Source organism: Coenobita brevimanus, chromosome 8 (assembly GCF_032717465.1).
Source record: "Coenobita brevimanus isolate Jiangsu-jjx chromosome 8, ASM3271746v2, whole genome shotgun sequence".
Lineage (NCBI taxonomy): Eukaryota > Metazoa > Arthropoda > Malacostraca > Decapoda > Coenobitidae > Coenobita > Coenobita brevimanus.
Window position 1 is genome coordinate 172,735 of NC_136961.1, and position 10,418 is coordinate 183,152.

A 10,418-nucleotide genomic window follows, 5' to 3' on the forward strand; every position below is an offset into this window, starting at 1 on the left:
AAGTAATTCTATCTTGTGCAGTGTTTGTGATAAATGGGTGCATAAGAGATGTAGTGGTATCAGAGGTAGACTGCGAGATTATGCTGATTTTATGTGTATGGCGTGCCGGGGAGAGCAGGTGGAGATTGTCAGGCTTGAAAGGATTGAACTTGCTGGTGAATCTCTTGAGTGTGTGGAAGAGTTTTGTTATTTGGGAGACATGTTGTGTGCTGGAGGTGGGGCTGGAGCTAGCTCTGTGGCTAGGGTGAGAAGTGGTTGGAAGAAGTTCTGTGAGCTCTTGCCTCTTCTGACATCGAAAGGGCTCTCCCTACATGCTAAGGGGTCTCTGTATGCAGCATGTGTTAGGAGTGTAATGCTGTATGGCAGTGAGACCTGGGCAGTAAAGGAGGAGGATATTTGTCGGCTCAGACGTAAGAAATGACAATGATTAGGTGGTTGTGTAGTGCGTCCCTGCGTGCAAGGTCCGGGGGGGCTGGGTTTATGATGGAAGAGTTGAGAGGTAGGATGGGATTGGAGTGTATTAGTGTTGTGATGAGGAGAGGTAGATTGAGATGGTTTGGACATATGGAGAGGATGGGGGATGATAATTGGGTGAGGAAGGTAAGAAGTGTTAATATTGGGGGTGGGGTTATGAGGGGTAGACCGAGAAAGACATGGGACGAGGTCATTAAGTGTGACCTCAGGGTTAAGGGACTGAACAGGGAGGCTGCAATGGATCGTGCAGCGTGGAGAGCCGCCATTAGGTGACCAAGGCCGACACATGCAAGCATGTTGGAGCCTTTAAAAATGAAACGAAACGATTATTATTATTATTATTATTATTAATATTATTATTATTATTTGTTTTACTGTACCATTACTGTTATTATTTATTATTATTATTATTATTCGTATTATGATCATTGTTATTATTATCCATTCCATATTTCATCCTTCTCCCCTTCAAATTACCTGCCTTCCTCCCACATTTATCATTATCAGCAGTAGCAACAGTATCTGTGTCATCATTCTCTCTCTCTCTCTCTCTCTCTCTGTACTACCATCACCACCACCACCACCACCATTACTACTACTACTACTACTACTGCCACCACTACTACTACAACTACTACTATGACTACTACTACTACTATTGCCACCACTACTACTACTACTACTACTACTACTACTACTGCTACCACTACTACTACTACAATAAACACACACCCACTTTATCATCTTTCACAGAGGAAGGTGCAGCCACAACAAATGGAGAGTCTGTTACCTACTTCAAAAGGGACCTCTCTCTCTCTCTCTCTCTCTCTACTACTACTACTACAACTACTACTACAACTACTACTACTACTACAGATGGACAATCTATTACCTACTACAAACAAGACCTCATTGACTATCTGCGCTCCTACTGGTTCTGCAGTTGCAGCAGATGGACAGAAATTGTAAGAGCATGACTTTGCAGAGTGCAGGTGAGTTGATGCAGTATTATTATTATTATTATTATTATTATTATTATTATTATTTTTATTATTATTATTATTTTTATTATTTTTATTATTGTTATTATTATTATTATTATTATTATTAATATTATTAATATTATTATTATTGTTGAACGTAGAGGATGGAAGTAATGAAAGTATAAGTGGCAGGGGAATGGCGGGGAGAAGGAGGGAGGTGAGAAGACAGGAAGAAATCAGTAGGATAGAAGTTGTGGAAGCAATGAAGAAAGTCAAATTGGGGAAAGCCCCAGGAATTGATGGAGTGTGTGGTGAAATGCTGAAGCATGGGGGAGAGATAGTAGTAGAATGGATGTGGAAGATGTGCAGATTGGCCTGGGAGGAAGGTAGAGTCCCAGAGGATTGGAAGTCAGGTATAATTATTCCCTTGTATGAACAAAAAAGGGAAAAAGAAGTGTGTGGTAATCATAGGGGCATTTGTCTTCTTAGTGTAATAGGAAAAGTGTATGGTAGGATACTTATTGACAGAGTTAGAGAAAGAACAGGGAAATTAGTTGGAGAGGAACAGGGAGGCTCTAGGAAGGGGAGAGGTTGTGTGGATCAGATATTCATTCTTAGATCTTTAGTGGAAAAGTTTCTAGAGAAAGGAAAGAAGTTGTATGCGGCTTTCATAGATTTGGAGAAAGCATATGACAGGGTGGATAGACAAGGATTGTGGAAAGTATTAAGAATATATGGAGTAGATGGGAAGTTATTGAATGCTGTGAAGAGTATGTACGATGATGCAAAGGCTGCAGTGTGTGTGGATGATGAACTGAGTGAATATTTCTCTTTGAAGGTTGGGTTGAAATAGGGATGTGTCATGTCTCCATGGTTGTTCAATCTGTACATGGATGGGGTAACAAAAGAAGTACAAGGTAGGGCAGTGGATGTTGGAGTGGTCCTGGTGAGAGAGAATAGTGTTTGGAAACTCCCTGTACTGTTGTTTGCAGATGATACTGTGTTGTTGAGTGAAGACCAAGGGGAGCTGCAAGGCTTGGTGGATGAGTTTGGGAGAGTGTGTAAGAAACGTGTTAGTGCATATTGCTGTTAGTGTGTGTGTGCGCACACACTTGTTACGGTCCGAGTGGTGACGTCATCGGAAGGGTCTTGTGGTATGCAGGCGGAGCCCGCTCACTTGGAAGTGTGAGGCCAGTGATTTCGGTTGTTTTGCATCCTAATACTGGTAGCAGAGCATAGTTAGAGCATAATGGTGTCGTGCTCAACTAAGTGGCCTCCAAAACTTGAAAATGATTCTGCCTATGAGAGCTGGAAGAAGGACATTGACATATGGTGCGAACTGATGGACTTACCGAAAAAGAAGCAAGCTCTAGCCATTCACCTTTCATTGTCAGGAAGAGCGAGGGTGGTGTCTTCAGAAATTGATGCTGCTGATCTGAAAGATGATAATGGTGTTCAGACCTTGTTGAACAAACTAGACAGTTTATTTCTTGTGGACAAAGGACGTCAGCAGTTTGCAGCTTTTCATGAATTGTACAACTTCAGAAGACCTGGTGATATGAACATTCGTAAGTTCGTGGCAGAATTTGAGCATGTTTATTTTAAATTTACGAAGCAGGACATGCAACTACCTAATTCTGTGATGGCTTTTATGCTTCTGGCTTCATGCAAACTTTCAGATAGTGAGTAACAACTAGTGATGTCTGCGATAACTGAGGTAACTTACGAAAATATGAAATCTGCCCTGAATCGTATTTTCGCTGGGGAAATTTGCGGTCAGAACGATGCATCGGTGTCTGCCAATGAGGTGAAGAGTGAACCAGTTTTTTGGATTGACGAAGTCGGGGATGATGAAACGTTTCATGTTATGAGTACTTGACGAGGAAGGACAAGGTTTCGGGGTGGTGCAGTACGTGATCGAGGTCGTGGTGATGGCCGTTCAACTGTGTCTGCAAGAATTTCCCAACGCTCATCCACCGGCAGGAGGCAGAACCCGCTCGGGCCTGATGGTAAGGTGTCGAGGTGTTTAGTTTGTGATTCTCAATTTCATTGGGCACGTGACTGTCCTGATGCATACGAAAATAAATGCAGTTGAGAAGAAAATTATGAAAGTGCATCTGTCATTATTTATGGGCTATGCAGATGATACAGCTAGTAGAGGTAAATTACAGACGCTAGTAGAAGAATCTAAGGGATGTGCTGTTCTAGACGCACGGTGTTCTACAACTGTATGTGGGGCTGAATGGATCAGTTGCTATCTAAGTGAGCTCAGTGATTACGAACGTGAAGCTATAATAGAAGAAAAGTCATCCTCAACGTTTACTTTCACTGATGGTGTCACAGTATCTTCCCTCAAACGTGTTACCCTGCCCTGCTACATTGGAAATATGCGTGCAACCATTGTGACTGATGTGGTGAGCTGCAATATTCCCTTGCTGCTGAGCAAACGTTCCATGAAAAAAGCAAAAATAATGATTAATTTTGAGAGTGACCAAGTCAAAATTTGTGGAATTATTGTTAATTTGAAGCCCTCATCTTCAGGCCATTATTTGCTTCCAATTTCTTTGCAACTAGACTGAGAGTTTTGTGAAACGATCGCACTGGCATCTCTTGGGGGCGATGTAGACAAAACGGCTTCGAAGCTTCGCATGCAATTTGGACACCCAACATCGGCTAAACTAATCAGATTTATTACAGATGCTGGAATTAAAAGTTCAGAACTGGAGCAAGCTATCAAGGATGTATCTGATGCATGTACAGTCTGTTGTAGGCACAAGAGAGCTAAGCCTCGACCCGTAGTCAGTTTGCCCATGGCATCTAAGTTTAACGAAGCCATAGCTATGGATTAGAAAGCTTGGGGAAGGCATTATTTCTTAGTCCTTGTTGATTTGGCGACCAAGTACTGCACCGGGATAGTAAATGCTGACAAATGTGCGACCACCATTATCAAAGGAGTATTTCGGAGCTGGATTGTTCTGTTTGGCGCACCTGGAAATATTCTCACAGATAATGGGTGTGAATTCAACAATGCTGAAATACAGCATTGGGAGAGGCCTTTAATATCAAGATCATGACGACGTCTGCAGAGAGTCCATGGAGCAACGGAGTATGTGAGTGTCGAAATGCAGTCATAGGTGACATTGTTAGGAAGATAATGGCTGATAGCCAGTGTGACTTGGATGTGGCCTTGGATTGGGCAGTTTCGTTTCGTTTCGTTTTTAAAGGCTCCAACATGCTTGCATGTGTCGGCCTTGGTCACCTAATGGCGGCTCTCCACGCTGCACGATCCATTGCAGCCTCCCTGTGCAGTCCCTTAACCCTAAGGTCACACTTAATGACCTCGTCCCATGTCCTTCTCGGTCTACCCCCCATAACCCCACCCCCAATATTAACACTTCTCACCTTCCTCACCCAATTACCATCCCCCATCCTCTCCACATGTCCAAACCACCTCAATCTACCTCTCCTCATCACAACACCAATACACTCCAGTCCCATCCTGCCTCTCAACTCTTCCATTGTATCGGCAAGAAATGCTCTCACCAACTGTGCAGGTTTTTCTCCTAACCAACTTGTTTTTGGTCAAAACCCTGGCCTGCCTAATGTGTATGCAAATGATCCTCCAGCCTTGGAACCTACATCACCATCAAAAATTGTGAGGGACAATTTGAACGTTCTTCATTTAGCAAGGCAAGAGTTTATAAAGACTGAATCGGGTGAACGTTTGGCTAGGGCTCTGCGGCACAACATACGTTCAAGTGATTTAAAAAGACATCCAAAATGGAGATGAGGTCTTCTACAAAAGAAATGACAGTCATGAATGGCATGGTCCTGGAATCATAATAGGCAGAGATGGAAAACAAATTCTGGTGAGACGCGGCGGTGTCTACGTGCGAGTGCATGTGTGTTGTCTAGCACGTGCTCCAGAACGAAATACTACAGTTGGAGACAGCGTCAATAGTTATGAGAAGAACAGTGTAGTCCAAGAGAAGCCTAATGACGATTCCTCGTAAGTATTGAATGACCATCCACCGGATGATGAGTCGGAAAATGGTGCAATTCTGGATGATCAGCCTCCCACAGTTTCTCTTCCTGTTGAGGAGCCTCCCAAGGTTTCTGTTGGTCAGCGTATAAAGGGAATACATTCAGAAACTGGAGAGTTGGTGACTGAAGGATTGTGAGTCGGGCGGGAAAAGCCACTGGAAAGTACAAACACTGCTACAATTTGAAGAGGGACTCTGATGGCAATATTGATTGGGTGGATCTTCAAAATGATTTCAGCACATGGGAAGTAGTTGATGATGAAGCAGAGATGCTTGTTCTTTTCAACTCTGAGGACGTATTATGTGCCAAGGAAAAAGAAATTACAAACTGGCAGAATAATGACGTGTTGTATGAGGAAGTAGATGATGTTGGGCAAGATGCCATAACGGTTCGATGGGTTGTGTGGAAAAAATGAAAAACAAGAAGCCGATTGTTAAAGCCCGTTTAGTCGCCAGAGGATTTGAGGAAGACACTGTGGATCTCCGGAAAGACTCTCCTACATGCTTAAAAGAGGCTGTGTGTTTGGCACTTTCTTTTGCCTCCACCAACCAATGGGTTTGCCATGCTATGGACATGAAAGCTGCTTATCTGCAAGGTAACGACATTGAGCGAGTTGTTCATTTACGTCCTCCGTCTGAATATGCAAACGGTAAGCTGTGAAGACTAAAGAAAACGGTTTATGGCCTTTGTGATGCTGCAAGGCATTGGTACCTGCGCGTTAAAGATCAGTTGTTGAGTCTCGGAGCTAAAGTGTCATCACTGGATTCAGCACTGTTCTCGTGGAGTAATAGGGGCAAGATCGAAGGCATTATATGCATTTATGTCGATGATTTCCTTTGGGCTTGTACATGTGAGTTCGAGCAGCAAGTGATAAACAGTTTGAGCCAAATATTCCTCATCGGCAGTTCGGAATCAAAAGCTTTCAAATACATTGGTCTAAATGTCACCTGCAACAGCGATGGCAGCATAACGCTTGACCAGTTCCAGTACGCTTCGTCTTTGAAACCAGTGACGCTAAGCAGACATCGTGCAGCAGTAAAATCAGGAGAGCTGTCTGAGTCTGAGAAAACTGAGTACCGAGCGTTAATTGGGCAGCTCAATTGGATTGCCACACACACTCGACCAGATATTGCCTTTGATGTGTGTGAGTTGAGTATGACTAGCAACCGAGCTACCGTAGCAGATTTGCTTAGGCTCAACAAGATGATCGCAAGGGTGAAGACTGACAACATGAACCTATACATTCCAAGAATGGGGCCACTCGATGAATGTTATATAGAGTGCTTTTCAGATGCCTCTTTTGCCAACCTTGTAAGCAGTGGGTCTCAGGGAGGCTTTGTGATATTCCTACAAGATGCTAGTGGGGCGAGATGCCCCTTATTCTGGCAGACTAGAAAGATCAGGCAGGTCGTCAAATCTACTGTATCTGCTGAAATGTTGGCGCTGCTTGAGTGTGCTGAAACTGCTGTATATCTCGCCAACATATTGCGTGAGGTTTCTGGATGTGGAGATTTCAAAATCAAGTGTTTCGTTGATAACAAGAGTCTGGTGGACGCCCTTTACTCCTGTAGGAGTGTAGAAGACAGAAGATTGCGCATTGATATTGCTGTATTACAAGACATGTTGGAGCGAGGGGAAATTGATGAAGTGTCTTGGGTGGTTACATCACAACAACTGGCTGACTGTCTCACCAAGAAAGGTGCCTCGACCGAGTGGCTGCGTGCAGCAGTCAGCTGGGACTAGAAGGATTATAATACTTCAAGGGACACCACATATCTGTATGTGGTTACAGACTGGGTGTTAATGGTGCTTAAACAAAAGTCTATGTATTGGATACATAGTGTGTATAGGACGCCAATAATCCATTCAGTTTCATCCTTGGGATCTTTCATCAAATTAAGAAGAGTGGACGAGAGTGTTAGTGCAATTGCTGTTAGTGTGTGTGTGCGCACGCACTTCTTACGGTCCAAGTGGTGACGTCATCGGAAGGGTCTTGCGGTATGCAGCCAGAGTCCGCTCACTTGGAAGTGTGAGGTTGGTGAGTTCGATTGTTTTGCATCCTAATAAAACGGACTCTAAAGGTGAATGCAGGGAAGAGTAAAGTGATGGTCTTTGAGAGAGGTGAAGTCAGTGAATGTACAGTGAGGTTGGATGGTGAGGAAATGGAAAATGTCTATCTATCTATCTATTGCCAGACGCCTCAATCCCGTTTGGGGTGGCCACAAACAAATCGCCTCCAAGTCGCCCTGTCCCCCGCCATTTCACTGCCCTGCTCCCAACTCACACCCCCCTCACTCATATACCTCTCCACCCCATCCCTCCATCTCATCCTCAGCCTCCCCCTCCCTCTTCTCCCCTCCACCTCACTCACATACACTCTCTTTGTCAGTCTTTCACCCTCCATCCTCTCCACATGGCCAAACCACCTCATGGTGTTCCTCATAACGCTTCCTATGACATCCACATCAACACCACAACGCTCCTTTATATCCTCATTCGTCAGCCTGTCTCTCCATGTGACTCCACAGGCTCCTCTTAAATAACTCATTTCCACTGCTATCACTCTTGACTTGTGTCCTTCCAACAACGTCCAAGCTTCACTTCCGTACGTTAGAGTTGGTATCACAATACTGTCATGTAGTAACTTTTTCACTTCCTTGCTCACTTCCCTGTTTCTTATCACTGCTTTCAAAGAACCAGCAACCTTTCTTCCCTGCTGTACCCTTTCAAGCACTTCACCCTCCAAACCTCCATCCTTACTCATCACACTACCCAATTACTTAAACGTACTCACATTTTCCAATTCCTCACCATCCAACCTCGCTGTACATTCACTGACTTCACCTCTCTCAAAGACCATCACTTTACTCTTCCCTACATTCACCTTTAGATTCCGTTTCTTACACACACTTTCAAACTCATCCACCAAGCCTTGCAGCTCCCCTTCGTCTTCACTCAACAACACAGTATCATCTGCAAACAACAGTACAGGGAGTTTCCAAACACTATCCTCTCTCACCAGGGCCACTCCAACATCCACTACCCTACCTTGTACCTCTTTTATTACCCCATCCATGTACAGATTGAACAACCATGGAGACGTGACACATCCCTGTTTCAACCCAACTTTCAAAGAGAAAAATTCACTTAGTTCACCATCCACATGCACTGTAGCCTTCGCACCATCGTACATACAATTCACAGCATTCAACAACTTCCCATCTACTCCATATATTCTTAACACTTCCACAATCCTTGTCTATCCACCCTGTCATATGCTTTCTCCAAATCCATGAAAGCCGCATACAACTTCTTTCCCTTCTCTAGAAACTTTTCCACTAAAGATCTAAGAATGAATATCTGATCTACACAACCTCTTCCCTTCCTAAAGCCTCCCTGTTCTTCTCCAACTAATTTCTCTGTTCTTTCTCTAACTCTCTCAATAAAATGTGAGTACGTTTAAATACTTGGGTAGTGTGATGAGTAAGGATGGAGGTTTGGAGGGTGAAGTGCGTGAAAGGGTACAGCAGGGAAGAAAGGTTGCTGGTTCCTTGAAAGCAGTGATAAGAAACAGGGAAGTGAGCATGGAAGTGAAAAAGTTACTACATGACAGTATTGTGATGCCAACTCTAACGTATGGAAGTGAAGCTTGGATATTGTTGGAAGGACACAAGTCAAGAGTGAGAGCAGTGGAAATGAGTTATTTAAGAGGAGCCTGTGGAGTCACATGGAGAGACAGGCTGACAAATAAGAATATAAAGGAGCGTTGTGGTGTGGATGTGGATGTGATAGGAAGCATTAGGAGGAACACACTGAGGTGGTTTGGCCATGTGGAGAGGATGGAGGGTGAGAGACTGATGAGGAGAGTGTATGTGAGTGAGGTGGAGGGGGGGAGAGGGAGGAGGAGGCCAAGGATGAGATGGAGGGATGGGGTGGAGAGGTATATGAGAGAGGGGGGTGTGAGTTGGGTGCAGGGCAGTGAAATGGCTGGGGACAGGGCGACGTGGAGGCGATTTGTTTGTGGCCACCCTGTGCGGGATTAAGGCATCTGGCAATAGATCGATAGATAGTTATTGGTATTGTATTTGTTATTATTATTTTTGTTTTATTATTATTATACGGCCATACCGCGTTGAGTACACCGCTTCCCGTTCGATCAGCGAAGTTAAGCAACGTTGGGTCTGGTTAGTACTTGGATGGGTGACCGCCTGGGAACACCAGATGCTGTTGGCATCCCTACGTCAAGTGGGGTTGGTGGAGGATTAGTGCCCCTCCCTGTAAAACAATTAACTCTAAGCCCTTGGCCACCCTGTCTGGGATACATGGTGTCTGGCAATGAATGAATGAAATTATTATTGTGATTATCTGTTCATGGATGGGGTAATAAAAGAAGTACAAGGTAGGGTAGTGGATGTTGGAGTGGCCCTGGTGAGAGAGGGTAGTGTTTGGAAACTCCCTGTACTGTTGTTTGCAGATGATACTGTGTTGTTGAGTGAAGACGAAGGGGAGCTGCAAGGCTTGGTGGATGAGTTTGGGAGAGTGTGCAAGAAACGGAATCTAAAGGTGAATGTAGGGAAGAGTAAAGTGATGGTCTTTGAGAGAGGTGAAGTCAGTGAATGTACAGCGAGGTTGGATGGTGAGGAATTGGAAAATGTGAGTACGTTTAAGTACTTGGGTAGTGTGATGAGTAAGGATGGAGGTTTGGAGGGTGAAGTGCTTGAAAGGGTACAACAGGGAAGAAAAGTTGCTGGTTCCTTGAAAGCAGTGATAAGAAGCATGGAAGTGAAAAAGTTATTACATGACAGTATTGTGATACCAACTCTAACCTATGGAAGTGAAGCTTGGATATTGTTGGAAGGACACAAGTCAAGAGTGAGAGCAGTGGAAATGAGTTATTTAAGAGGAGCCTGTGGAGTC

General features: G+C 44.2%; 1 non-coding gene across 1 annotated transcript; it reads left to right on the forward strand.

The window, feature by feature from the left end:
- Nucleotides 1-9,615: 9,615 nt before the first annotated feature.
- On the forward strand, nucleotides 9,616-9,734 carry LOC145408948 (5S ribosomal RNA). Its single transcript, XR_013899019.1, has one exon. It is a non-coding gene; the product is annotated as a 5S ribosomal RNA (ribosomal RNA).
- Nucleotides 9,735-10,418: the final 684 nt, after the last annotated feature.